This window comes from Lygodium microphyllum, chromosome 11 (assembly GCF_053477565.2).
Source record: "Lygodium microphyllum isolate KBCC chromosome 11, Lygodium_microphyllum_v1.1.10, whole genome shotgun sequence".
Classification (NCBI taxonomy): domain Eukaryota; kingdom Viridiplantae; phylum Streptophyta; class Polypodiopsida; order Schizaeales; family Lygodiaceae; genus Lygodium; species Lygodium microphyllum.
The window spans coordinates 142,413,254-142,423,029 of NC_141145.1; the positions used below are offsets into that span (position 1 = coordinate 142,413,254).

Genomic DNA, 9,776 nt, shown 5'->3' on the forward strand with positions numbered 1-9,776 from the left:
AATTGAAGAACCTAACCAGAAAATTGCTACTCTTTCTGTTCCTCCTCCAGCCCTAGTGATGTCATCTTTGTTTTCTTCTAAGGAAGAGCTAGATCATTTACGACAGAAAGTGAAATTGTGTGATGGGTTTTCCACCAAGGTAGAGCACCTTCAACAACATATGAATTGTGTTCAAGAAGATTTTGTCCACTATGGTGAATTGGTTCGCATTGTACATTTCCTTAAGTAATGTGGACTTAGAACCACCTGAGGATGGGTGGCAGAACATGTGGTCTGTCCAGATTTACTCAAGGCAGTGTTAGATAGATTTGTCGATGAGTTAATCTCTCATGAAGCCAAATTATTATCTTTTATGTATCTTTGAGGAGATTTGCACATCCATGATGAGGAGGACATGAATCTTTATATAGGACATGTGTTTTTATATGCAATCATGTAAATCCATTCAACTAAAATGACTTTGGTTGATGGCTTGAAGAATTATCATCAGTAGGCATTGTGGTGTAAAGGCTATGCTTGGCATCCTCCTTTGGAGGATGATGTTCTGGATCCTTGCTATTCGACAAAGTGTCTTTCATAACAAATATTCAGCCATTGAGATCCCAAGTGTTGAATTATATTGCTAACAATCCCTTATTCACTAAGGATTTCTTTTCAGCTTTTGATTTTTGATGTTCTATCTATCCATATGATCCTCATGATATCCTATCTTATTCCTTAATTTTTTATCGATTACCCTTATATATTGCTATCCTCAAATCTAATCTTAGATAGTATCCCTCTCTTATCTTTCACCCTTGTAGTTTTCCCTCAAATTCTAGTATTTACTACATGCCCATTTATTGTTGATCCTATATCCTTGTCTACTCCTATTGAACCTACTTTTCTTGTTTCACCTATTCCTTCTATTTTTCGAGCAAAATCCCTTCAAAATTTTCTACTTTCTTTCCCTTATTTCCCAACATCATTATCCCTTCAAATATCTTCATTTTATGATTTAACTTACCCACCTCTTCACTATTCCCCTATTATTTCCTTACCATCTCCATCTGACTATATTAACATTCCTCCATAATCAGTGACGAATTCTCCTGGGTATAACAATGATATCCTTCGTCGACGACAATGGACATCGAATTATTATTTGACAGGACCAATGTTTGATTAGTCTATCATTCTTAGTTCTTGGGACACTTCTACACAATGTTCTACTTCTTATCTTCAATTTACTAGAGCATATACTTATTTTAGGATACTTGGCTATGCTTGGCATCTCATTTTTGTTGGTATCTTACTTTTATGCATCAAGAGTCTCACCTAAATACTCAGAAGAGTATTCCAAACTTGATGGTTAATCCTAATGAGGATGTGACTGTTGCTCAGATGATTGTCCTATATTATTTTGCACAAGCTTTTCCTACCATGCTTATTATCTTGTTGGAAAAGATTTGTTATTTGCAGTTTCTCCATAATGTGCCTCTGTATTTTGTGGATGAGAATGAGAGTCTGGAACCTCTCAAGATGAGTATGAAGTTCAAGAAAAAATATATTCATATTACATAGCATGTGGACACTCTCTTGGATATATTGATCATTTTAATGAAAATCTCTCTTTGCTTTTCATTTTTTGGGAGCATGTGCCATTTAGACTACACTGTCTTATGTTTATATGAGTTTTATATATGTTCTATAATGTATATGTGGTATTTTATCATTCTTGCATGGGGTTGAAGATGAAGATGAAGCTGATTGAGAAGTTGATTGATGGCAATTCATGATTCTATCTAATGGATGGATGCTTATTCTAGAACAAACTTCTCACGTCCTTTAAATCTTTGTCATGCTTTTCTGTTTCAAAGCTGTGTCAATGGATAAAGGTGTTTTCTTTCTATTGCAATTCTTTCTTAGATAGAGGTTATGAGTTAGGCTTGTGCTTAGATGATGTTTCTTGAAGATACTGTGGAAGATCAAGCTGAGCTATATTTTGAACTTCTATTCTCTTTTTCCTAGGTCACGTAAGGACGCTCCCTAATTAAGTGTGGGGATATGTTGACTACTGAAATGACTTGATTTTTTTACTACTTTTTGTTATTTTTGTGGACTGATGGTTGATTTTTTATGGATTTTATATGTTGATTGATTGTTTTAGAGGTGTTTGAGAGTGTTTTTTGGATAAGGTTGAATAGGTTTTTTTAGAAGCTCATAATGTTTTTTAGTGGAGATATGATGTTCTATTGATGTCCCGATCATATCTGATTGGTTTTGTTGAGCTTCAGTTTTATTCTGTTTCCTTTCTGTATGAGAGGATGGAATGATGATTGATAGAGTTTGGGAGCATTTGGAAGCTTATTGATTGATTCTTGATGATTTTGAATGGTTTTAATTTAGCTAAATGCTTTTTGATGGCCTTCTATATTGACCTTTTGTATAGTCTTTGTCTCTGTTTTATTTATGTTCTATTACATACCTTTATAAGTATAATGATAGATGAATGTGTAGCTTGGAGAAGTTTTCTAACCTTGGGAAGAGATGAATACAAGTTCAAAATAGCTCAAAGAAGTGTAATAAGTAGCTTGTTGAAGAATCAAGTAAAGATTGAAGTGATAGTGACATTGTTGAGTTGCGAAAGGACCATATAGTGGCTTTGGTGACCTTTCATAGTAGACATACCTCTTGGGAGGGGTATTCATGACCAAAGAGACGTTATAGATTATTATTCTTGATTATTCCCTTGTACTAATGATAGAGAGCATGTGTGAGAGAGAGATCACCAAATTTATGCAAAACAATGTATCTATGAGTGAGAAATTGAGAGACTATGAAGACTATGAAACTATTAAAGTTTAATACTATGTGATGATTTCCATTCAAAGTGGAGCATTCATTTGTGTTCTCTTGTTCTTTTGATGAATAATATGAAGAATGAGTTGAAGTTTTGTCATGATAAATCCATAGGAGAATTTTATATGAAGCTACATAAAGATTTGAGAAGATTGGTGTTGTTTTTTCTTGTTGTGGTTACATAAATATGAAAAATGTGCTTGTTGATGATATAAGATAGATTTTCTTGCAATATATTCCCCGTTTTCCTGGTGTTCCTCATAAGACTCCATAATGGTAGAAAACAATGGAAACCCTATAATTGAGAAGCTGGACAATAATAACTACCCATCATAAAAGTTCTATGTGATAAAACTTTTTTATTGAAAAATGTCTCTTTGAGTTTCTTTTAGGTTTTTAAAAAAAACTAGAGTTAACCTTGCGGAATTGTGATGAATTAAAAACATGGAAAGAATGAAATGTAAAATATAAAAAGGTGATGTATTAGCTATCTGCAATCATTGATAACATTATGCTAAGATATATCAAAAGTACAAAAATCTCACATATAACATAGATTGTGTTTGAAAATCTTTTTTTGTAAATACAAAGATACGGAAGCTTCAGCTCAAGTAAAATATGAATACTTTAAAGAAAGAAAATATGTCTCAATAATGAATATATTTTGAAGGTAAAAAGCATCGCAAATGCTTTAGTAGCAATGATGCAATGCTTGATGATGATAATATGGTATCATCTACTTTGGGAAGTCTTAATAATAAAAAAACTTGAAAATCGTTTGTTACTTCTATATACATATAGAAGCCATTTCTACAAATTGATGGTTTCTTTCATGCTCACACTGAATAGATAAACATACAAGGTGAATCATCAAAGAAAAGTGGTGAATAAGTCTAAGTAATCTACTTTGTTCAAGAAGAAGATATTGTAGGTCCTCTTCAAGAGGTCCTGATATGGAACATATTGGTGATAATTAGAAAAATAGGTTAAATTAATAATTTGGTGATATATAAGTTTTAAGAGGCCATGGTGAGTTTTAGAGACAAGGGAATATCTAGAGAAAGAATTGAATGGAAGAATCGAGATTCTAATAATTCTAGTATTGTTTACCATTATTGTAGCAAGATAGATCATATTGTAACCTATAATTATATCAAGAAGGATGACATCCACAATGGAAAATTGGAGCAAGGAAACTATGCATCATCTTCACAAGGGAATGAAGACAAAAATCAAGCATCTGTTTGTTATGTAGTATAGGATGCATGTTGCTATAAGAAAGGGAATACACGATGATGTATAATATACTGATTCATGTCCTATCTCCTTGATCAATGATACAGTTTTGTCTAGGTGCCCTACTCGGGCAAGAAGATCAACCATGCAATTGTAATGCTCTAGGTTTGGAATGATACAATAAGTGGTGCTCATGGCCTCAAAGAACATTTGGCCCTTCTCCAGTAAACCTGTGTGACTGCACACATTCAGCAATGATGTACATGTTAACAAGTCAAGCTTCATTGCCCCATCCATCATTTTGTCAAAAAAGTGAAAAGCATGCTCAACATTCCCAAGCAAAGCATATCCTGCAATTAGTGCATTCCAAGAAACTAGATTTTTAAATGGAAGTTCTTCAAAAGCTTCTTTGTCTTTTTCTATGAGGCCACATTTAGCATACATATCTATCAAAGCATTGCCAAGAACGATATCCTTTTCCGACAAGCCTTCTCTGAGAATCTTAGCATGTAATTCCTGGCCCTTGTCTGATGATCCAATGCTGCCACACAATTTCAAGATGCAAGCAAAGGTGACTTCATTTGGAGAGAGGCCCTTGAGCTGCATTTTTACAAAACAATCCAGTGCTTGCTCCGAATGCCCACATTGAACATAACCTATAATGAGCACATTCCATAGGACTTCATCTTGAACTAAAAGCTTGTCAAACACTTCTTGTGCTCTTGCAACTAATCCACATTTGGCATACATTTCTACTAAGGCAATGCCAACAACAATATCTTTCTCAAGCAACCCATGTCTAACAATGTCAGCATGTATTTCTTGCCCCTTATCTAGTGCTCCTATGATGCCACAGGCTTTCAAAATGGAAGCAATGGTGACTGCATTTGGAGATAGACCCTCATTGCGCATCAATTCAGAACACATAAGTGCTTGTTTACCATGCCCATGTTGGGTATATCCTGCAATCAAGGCACTCCATGTAACCACATCCCGAACTTTAAGCTTGTCACACACCTTTTGTGCTTCCAGAAGTAGGCCACATTTGGCATACATATCCACCAATGCCGTGCCAACATGTACATCTTCTCCTAGAAAACCCTTCCTAACAATCTCAGCATGTATTTCTTGACCCTTGTTTGCAGCTCCAAGGTTGCCACAAACTTCCAAGATGCAAATAAAGGTATCAGCATCTGGAGAGAGACCCTCAAGTTTCATTGCTTCGAGTAGTTCAGTACTTGCTCACCATGCCCATGTTGTGCATATCCTGATACTACCGCATTCAACAATACCACATCCCAAAGTGAAAACTTGTCAAACACTTCTTGTGCTTCTGCAAGCAAGCCACATTTGCCATACATGTCTACCAATGCAACACTGACAACAACATCCTTCTCTGGCAACCCCTGTTTGACAATCCCAGCATGTATTCGTTGACCCTTAATTGCAGATGCAGTGCTGCCACATACTTTCAAGATGCACGAGAAGGTTACTGCATCTGGAGAGAGGCCCTCAAATTGCATCTGTTCAGCACAATTTAATGCTTGCTCACCATACCCATGCTGGGTATATCCGGCAATTAGTGCATTCCACAAAGCTGCATCCCTAACTGGAAGCAGGTCAAACACTTTTTGTGCTTTTACAATCAGGCCACATTTTGCATACATGTCTACCAATGCATTGCCAACAATCACGTTAGTTTCCAGCAAACCTTCTTCAAAAATCTCTGTATGTATTTGTTGACCTTTGTTTGCAGCTCCTATACTGCCACAGGCTTTGAGGATGCTAACAAAAGTGACTGCATTCGAGAAAAAGCCCTCCAATGGCATCCGTTCAAAACAGTTTAAGGCTTGTTCACCTTGGTTGTGTTGGGCATATCCTGCAATCAGTGTGCTCCAGGTAACCACATCCCGAACTGGTAACTTGTCACACACTTCTTGTGCTTTTGTGAGCAGCCCACATTTGACATACATGTCTACCAACGTGTTGCCAATAGTGATGTTTGTTTTTAGCAACCCTTCTCTGACTAATTTAGCATGTAATTCTTGCCCCTTTGTTGTGGCTCCTATGCTGCCACAAGCCTTCAAGATGCAAAGGAATGTGACAACATTGGGTTGAAGGCCCTCCAAAAGCATCTGTTCAAAACACATCAATGCTTGCTCGCCATGGCCATGTTGAGTATATCCTGTAATTAGCACACACCATACTACTACATCCCGACCTAGGAGTTTGACAAACAATTATTGCGCTTTTGGAAACAGACCACATTTGGCATACATATCTACCAATGCAGTTGCAACAATGATATCTCTAATAGCCCCTTTTTCACAATCTCAGCATGAACATCTTGGCCTGCATCTACAGCTCCAATGCTACCGCAGGCTTTCAAGATGCGAACATAAGTGACTGCATTTGGAGAGATGCCCTCCTGTTGCATCTGCTCAAAACACCTCATTACTACTTCACCATGTCCTTGTTGGACATAACCTGCAATGAGGGCATTCCAAGAGACAACATTTCGGACCGGAAGCTGGTCAAAAACTTCCTGTGCTTTTGCAAGTGAGCCGCATTTGACATACATACTTATTAGGGCACTGCTGACAAAGAAGTTGGTTTCCAACAACCCCATTCTAGCAATGTCAGCATGTATTCTGCTACCTCTTTGCAAGTCTTTTTGTTTGCCACAAGCCTTTAGTTGGGCCACAAGAGTGCGCGGACTGCTGTTGTAATTTTGCATATTTCTGTCAATAGATATCGATTGTATCAGAACCTCTTCCTCTTCCTCTTGTGTTTTGGAATAGATTCTTTCTGCACCATGGAAATTTGCATGTTTCTGTTGATAGATATCACCTGTATCAGAAGCTCCTCCTCTTTCATGCCCTTCCCTCATGGCGATCTTCTTCTGTGCACAGAACTCCTCATCTCTCGTTTCCTATGTTTGTATCTTGGATGGATGCAGTTCTCTTCTTGCGAGCTGTTATTGAAGATGTACCAGCCATCAACCTGCACTTACATGGGGCGATCCGTGCAGAGGTATTTGCAACGCAGTTTGACAAGCTGAAAAGACCGTGGAAACGGACTCTCAAAACTCCCAGATCAGGAGAAGCGTGCTTTGACATATCGATAATGTCTGGCGTGCCGACGAAACTGCATCCGAGGAGTATCTGATGAGGCCCCTCGAGGCGAGAAAGAACTTTGTGACTCATTTATTTACATAGGGACAATTTGTCAAACCTTGATTAAGTGCCTGAATTGCTTTTGTCACGGCAGCCGAGGATCGAGGCTGGTTGTCTCGAGGCCAAACTAAAGAAAGATTAGGATAGGAAGATTGATGCGTGCTGTGTTCGAGGAATTTAAGCAAAGTAATGCTTCATTATATATATGCCATGGCTGTTACAATTTAGGTGTATTTTTTGATACATTGGCTTGTTGACATTTTACATGAGATACATTCATTTAATATAAAGTCTCGAAAAGAAATAATTAAGATTATAAAGATTGTTATTGCTTTGGATGCTATCTTGGAGTTCTTATCACACTCAAAAGGGAGGGGATCATTTTGTCATGGTGGTGAAGAAGAAAGATTCATAAATATGCTTTGCATTGGTAAAATTGGTAGTGGGAAAACACATAAATGGATGCATTGCCTTCTGAGTCCAATTTGTGGAAAAGATTGTGAGATTGAATGAGCACTTTATGGATGTGCTTTTGTTCAATTGTGCAAAAGTATTTTATCCAAAGTACAATAATGATAATATTGAACTTAGAAACATTGAGCATCGCACTCTGTTGAAATGTATGTATGAGAGATTTGGACATATTGTGGATGCCAATGAATGTCAAAGAAAAATGGAGCATTATTCTACATTCATTTAGAAGGAGTTTCCAAGCTATGGCTTCTTTAAAGCTTGGGAGCAATATGATGGTGAGGATAGCTAGATTGATTCTTATTCTTTTCTCATAAAGCTTTGAGGACTTATGCTTATGATTCCAATTAGTATAGCATTTGTGAGGATAGGTAGATTGATTCTTATTCTTTTCTCATTAAAGCATTTGTGAGCATGGTTTCTCAAAGCAAAATGGATAAAGGATAATGAGAGGACTTCTTGGACACTTATTTTGAATACTCTTATGTTCTCATCTCTCTCAACTCCACAATGTTTGCATGAAGTGGATTGGGAGAAAATATTTGGCTATTGGGCTTCTATGAAAACTCTAGACCTCCAAAACTAGCGGCATTAGAATGATAGGTGATTTCTAGATTTAGATATTTGATTTTATGGCTTTGTTACAAAGAGTTATTATCTTGGTACACAAATCGGATGCGTATGCATACGTAGTGAGTGTCGGGAGGTTCCCAAGAACAAAAAACTCTACTTTTTGCTTAAAAACCAAGAGAGAAAACTTGCACGACATAAAGCAAGAAGACCAATTGGGTACAATCTCCCCCCATGCCTTGTGTGAGCGCTCCACAAAGCATGTATTTAATATATTATTCATCTCCAAGCTCAAAAATAGCCCAAACTTACCATTAGCACGCCTTAGCTTTTGTGTTTACTTTTTTTCAAATAAAGAATAAAGCGATTAGACGCCCCAAGAGTCAGGTTGTGCTTAAATATAATGTTCAATAATGAATATTTAAATCATGAGCCCATGTTGTTACCGTGTTTCCAACCACGTTATTGCAGCACAGAGGAGCGGAAACTGGGAAGAAGGAAAAAGAGCAAAAAAGGCGCCTTGACTGGCAACCAATCCCTGAAAAATTCAAATGTTCAGACATGACCCTCAAGAGGCTTCGGTGTTGGGCCATGGCAATGAAAGAGAAAAAGGCACACCATTAAAATGCGGGAGCGTCCCCAAATCTGTGTAAAAGAGTGCAAAAAAGGGCCTAGGCTACGGCCGGCCATGTAAAAGAGGAAAAGGGGATGACCATCCGAAAGGGATTTAGGGTTTTGTATATAAAGTTGAAAAGTGAATGAGAAGCTCATTCTTTGGTGTGTGGCAAAAGGAGTCCTCTTCTTCCTCTCTTATTCTCTCCTTCTTGCTTGTGTGTACTCTTGAGAGAGGGAGTGTGAGAGTGTGAGGGAGTGAGTGTGTGTGAGGGTGAGGGATCAAGAGGGTGAAGCTCTTCACCATCTCCTCTCCTCTTCTTCTCTTCTCTCCCCTTCTCTTCTCTTGCGCGCGTGGCTATGGAGGATGGAGCTTGGAGATGGAGGAGGCTTGAGGATGCTTGTGCTAGCATCTAGGATCGTGGAGCTACCGGAGTGCAAGAGAAAGGAGGGTACTCGATCGAGCATCAAGGTAAGCTCACTACACTCGTAGGATCGATGGCGCGTCGGCTAGGTGAGAGATAGCCATTAGAACTTGCTTGAAATACTTGAAAGAATAAGCAGTCTGAGGGTCTTGGCAGTTGAGCGAAAGCTCCCACATTTTGGTTCCATTGCCGGGACTAACGGATTCAAGCTTGAGCACTTGTGCACCTCACATCGAGCATCGAAGTAGGGTATTCATCCCCGAAACGGAGCTTGAGATAGGTAGGAAGCTAGGTGCTTTTAATCTTCGGAACAAGCAAGTGTTTTGGATATTTTGGTTGTTTGATGATTGGAAAGCATGGAGAATCTATTCCAGTTTTTTGCCTTCGATTTTTGTTACATTTAGTGTAGGTTAGAGCTAGGAGATCGAACCGAAAAAGGGTAGGG

The 9,776-nt window shown here is 38.0% G+C and overlaps 1 pseudogene; it reads right to left on the bottom strand.

Moving 5' to 3' along the window:
- Nucleotides 1-3,960: 3,960 nt before the first annotated feature.
- LOC148029454 (pentatricopeptide repeat-containing protein At4g18520, chloroplastic-like) lies at nt 3,961-7,407 on the bottom strand (annotated as a pseudogene).
- Nucleotides 7,408-9,776: the final 2,369 nt, after the last annotated feature.